Here is a 4,923-nt window from a genome sequence, read left to right on the forward strand (position 1 = left end):
ATCGCACCACAGATTCCTGTACCCCCCCACCCCACCCCAGCATCTCGGGCCCTTGGCTCAGGACTGGGAGCTTCACCCCAGGTTCTCAGGCCTTTGGATGGTGCCACTGCATTTCCCAGGCCTCCAGCTTGCCCAGGGCAGATCATGTGACCCGGGTCCTATGAGTAAGGCGCTTTGTTACAGCAGCACTGACTGACTCGTACTACCTGTGTCCTCACGGGGTTGACCAAACCTAGACGGGCCCAGAGGCCTGAGAACTGGAGGCTGAATTATTTCTATTCGCTGATGATTTAACAGTTTGCGACCCAAGAGGACAAGTGTCACAAAGCTGGTGCAATCGTGCAGGAAACAGGAGACAACCTTCAGAGGCTGAGCCTGGCCTCCCAGCCTCCCCCAGGTGCAGCCCCAGCGCCTGAATTATTCCGTGTGTTTTCGGTCGTCCACGGGCCTTTATTTCACTCATTTCTTATATGCAGAGCTGAGACTCGAACCCAGGGCCTCATGCATGCCAGGCCAGCGCTCTGCCCTGGCCCCACCCGGCTGCCCAGCAGACACCTGTGGAGGCCCAGGCATGTGGGAGGCCAGCTGGGTGGGGACATTACCATGCCTGGTCATAGCCCTTGTGAAGGTGGCCCTTAAACCTGAGGAATCCATGTGGCACTTGTGTGTGGACAAGTCCAGAGACAGTCCCCAGGTGACAGAAATTGGGGCAGCTAACAAGAGCAGCTCTGCAGGCACCAAGACGATGTCCCCGTGCGTGTCGCGGTGGCTCCTGGCCGCACCCCTGGCTGAGGGGCAGAGGGGCAGCTGCAGGCCTGGGCCAGGGTCGCGGAGTGGAGGCCGGCTGGTGAGGCTGTCAGCACAAGCCCCTGCTCTGCGGCTGGGAGGGCAGGAGGCCACTGTCCAGGTGACAGTGGCAGAGGCAGCTGCCACTGAGACAGGGCAGATGTACCTTGGGCCTGGAGAGGCCACCTGTCCTGCAGTTTCCCAGTGTCACATGCTCAGGGTAGGGGACATCTGCACAGCCAAACTGCGTGACACAGTGGCTCAGGGAACACTGAGCCCACGTCCCTGACCCCCTGTGACACTGGCATGTGGCACCCTTGCTGTGCCCGCCCGGGAGCCAGATGGCTCCAAACGCCAGGGATGGTGGTGAGCGGGGTGACAGCCCAGTGGGGGCCCAGGACAGAGTCAGGTGGTGACACGCCCCACGAGGAAGGTCGTCAGGAGGGGACTCCAGGACTCCAAAAGGTGCTCAGGAGGGACGTTCCAGGCCAGAAGCCGCGGCCACCTTGATCTTCCAGGCCTCCAGTGGGCCTCCTGGCTGGGTTGAGGCTGGCTCTGACCTCCCGGCCTCCCCCCAGTGCGGCCTCCCCCCAGTGCAGCCTCCACACCTGATGACCCAGAACGTTCTACCCACGTGACTGACAGCGCACACATGGAGGTGCGCGTGGGTCAGGTCTGCCTCCTGGGCCTCGGCGTGGGACGTGGTCACCTGGCTAGAGGGGACCCCCTCCACATCCCAGCTGCCACACCCGAGTGTCCACCTCTGTGGTGCCTGAGCCTCCAGGAGTCAGGGAGTCCAGGCAGAGTCCCTTCTGGTCCAGGACTGACCTCCTGACGACCGTGTCTTCTGGGGAAGCCGCTGGCAGCGGAGCCCCAAGGCACGTCCCCCTCCACACTGTCCCATGAGTCCTGCCCACGATCCCGCCCTGTGGACGCTGTGCCCGTTTCCCCAGGGACACGCCTGGCCTCTACCAGAAATGGCGGCCTCTCCAGCTGGCGGCGCCCCTACCCTTCCAGTGGCTGTTCTGGGGACCTGGCCCTGCCCCTGCCCGCCCACGTCCCCACCCCACCCTGATGCACTTGGCTCAGCCGACTGGAACGTCCTGGGGGTCACCTGTCCCCTTGGGAGATGCTGTGCTCCTCAGGAAGAGCCTCAGAGGATGGCCCCCTGGGTTCTAAGCCATCCGTGTGACCCTGGGCCAGGAAATGGGCCTCTCAGCTGTCCCCCTGCCCAGGCTGAGCCAGGGGACACACTGTCAGCTTCTGTGTCACTGTGACCAGACACGGGAACAGCTCAGGGGATGCTGACTCGGGCTCCTGGTGCCACAGGTCCCAGTGCAGGGACGCCAGCTGCGTCCCTCGGGCCTGGCTGCGGGGGGGACAGCACGGGGGTGGGTAGGAAGCTGGGGGGAGGGAAGCCCTGCAAAGAGCCGCCTGGGGACGGTCCCCAGGGAGCCACCCCTCCGCCCCGCCCCATCTGCCCACGGGGTCGCGGCTGTCAGGACCCGACTTCGCCCTGAGTATCCTGGCATAAGTGGGACCTTGCGGACACCTGGCTCTCGGTCACCTGTGCTGCCGCTCTTGTGGCCGCTGGCCAGAGAGGGTGGCAACCAGGATGGGAGGGACAGGGACTGGAGGAAGGTGGGGTCCCCGCTCTCTGGGGACATGGGCCAGCTGTGGCACTCCCAGGCCTCGGCCACCCTGCCTTTGGGAACTGAAGAGGATTCGGGGTCCTCAGGATGGTCGGGGACCCTCAGCCGGCCTCCCAGTGACAGAGTTGCTGCCGCGACCCCATTCAAGGTGCCACGATGGCCTTGCTGTCCTCAGGTCTCCGTCCCTTCACCTGCCAGGACATCACTTATGCTGGGCTCAGTGTCCCCGAGTGACCCCACCTGCTTCTCTGGGCCTGAGGAGGCAGGGGCCTGTGTCACACGCAGCCTGGACGGGGAGGACAGCAGTGGTCACGCTGGGAGACCCGGGGCTGGGGACCTGGAGGACACGCCCACAGGGGCTCCTGCCCAGCGCAGGAGGCAGGGCCTCGAGCTCCTTCTGTGGCCAACAAAAAGCAAGACTGGCCCTGAACTCAGGGTGCAGGGGCTCGGCCCACCTGAAGAGGGCGCCATCGACACACACCAAGGCCAGGTGTCCTTGCAAGCTGCCACCAGGGCCCTGCACCTAGAGCCCCTGTCCCACCCCCTCTGCCATAATTTGAATCAAAACATCACAGTCAGCCCGGCCAGTGGCCCACGCCTGGCATCCCAGCAGCTCGGGAGGCTGAGGCAGGAGGACTGCAAGTTGGAGACCAGCCTCAGCCACTTAGCACAATCCTATGCAACTCAGGGAGAACCTGACTCGAAGTAAAATACAACATGGGGCTGGGGACAGGGCTCAGGGGCCGAGGGCTCAATCCTCGTACCCCATTAAACATTTTACAGTCGCGGTCATTCGCACAGGGCAGATTAAATTGGCCCAGCGAGGAGGGCTTTGGTCACCAGCAGGGGGTGGGGCTGCTCCTCCCCTGGGTGCTATCAGCCTGTGGAAGGGCAGGTCAGGTTTCCCTAAGGGCACAGGAAACTTGGGGCTTCAAAACGGGTGGGACCATGGTTGGGCGCTTGCTCAGCCCGTGTGAGGTCCCATTCCCTGTCCAGCGCCTCATGAAGATGGGCACACACCGTAAAGGCGCTGTCCACCTACAGCTGCAAAAGACCTTTAAAAACTGACCATTGCCTTCTAGAAAACGGCTGCAGGGGGAGGCTGGGCGGCCAACCTGGCCTGGGCCCGCCTGGCGATCAGAGGCTAAAGCCAGAACTAAATGGGAGGCCAGGAGGCAGGGCTGGGGTCCAGTGGGGCCAGCTGGGTCTGGGAAGGTGGGGACAATCCCCCGATGGCCAGGCCACCACCTGCAGGGCCCTCTTTCCATCTGTATCAAGACAGCCTACAGGCTCCACCCTGTTGCTAAGGGAACCCGTCCCCGGGACTGTCCCTCCCCACAGGGGCTTGGGAAAGTTGTTCCTGTGTCCTGGGCCCCCCCTGTGCATCTGCTCCCCACCTTCCGGCCACCCCACCTGGGCCAGCTACTGGCCATCACATGGGCAGGAAGGAGAGACACGGGAGAGCGCAGGACACCAGAGCAGGCCCCAGCGTACAAGAGGCAGAGCGCCCTCCCTCCTGGGGACGCCAGCCTCGGCCCCTTCCTTCTCCATCCCAGAAGTCCCCATCACCCCTTTGTAAATAAACCCTGCTGCAGGTGATTGCCTGTCTCTGATGCCACGCTGCACGTGTGGGGAGCAGGGCTCTAGGCGGGGTGTCTGGCTGCCAGACCCATGTCACCGCCTCCTCTAGGAGCCTTCATTCATTCAACATGCACCAGAGCTCAGCGTCACCAGCATTCAGTCGGCAACCACCGCCTCCCATGCACATCAAGGGGGGGAACTGCGCTTTTCTCGGTGCCAGGGGGGAGCCGCATCCCCAGCTCTGAGTGGCTCAGGGCTTTGCTAAGTGGCTGAGGCTGGCCTCCAACTTGTGATCCTCCTGCCTCAGCCTCCAAGCCTCTGTGATGAGAGGCCTTCGTGCTGGGCGCGGCTTGGCAAGGCCAGGCTCTCCCGCCCCCAGCCCCCTTGGCCGCTCTGCCCTTCGAGGGCGGCCGCGGTCGCACACTCCTTCCTCGCGCTCTGCGAACGCCGCTGCCCGAACCTCTGCGGGCCCAACGCGACCCGGGTCATGTCCTGCCCTGGGGGGGCTCGAGGCCCACCCCGCGCGACGCTGAGGTCGCCAAAGGCCGGGAGGCAGCGGGGTTTATTCCACTTCTCCGACCGCCGCGGGGGACACAAGTCCCGGCTAGGACGTACAGGAGGGGACGGGCCGGGGCCGAGGGGCTCGGGGCGCTCGCCTCGGACACGCATAAAAATAAAGACCCTGTGTCCACCTACAACTAAAAAAAATTTTAAAAAAGAACAGAACGAGGAAGCGGCGACCGGCCAAGGCCTGGGGACCGACGCCGGCCTCCTGCGCAGCTGCGAGCCCGGCCCCGCCCCGCGCGTGCGCACTCCGGCACTCGGGGGCCGGCAGCTCCGCGCACGCGCACATGAGGCTCCGGGCCTCAGAGTCCGTCTCTGGCGTCCAAAGGGGCGGTGCGCG

Source organism: Marmota flaviventris, chromosome 20, assembly GCF_047511675.1.
Source record: "Marmota flaviventris isolate mMarFla1 chromosome 20, mMarFla1.hap1, whole genome shotgun sequence".
NCBI classification, from domain to species: Eukaryota; Metazoa; Chordata; class Mammalia; order Rodentia; family Sciuridae; genus Marmota; species Marmota flaviventris.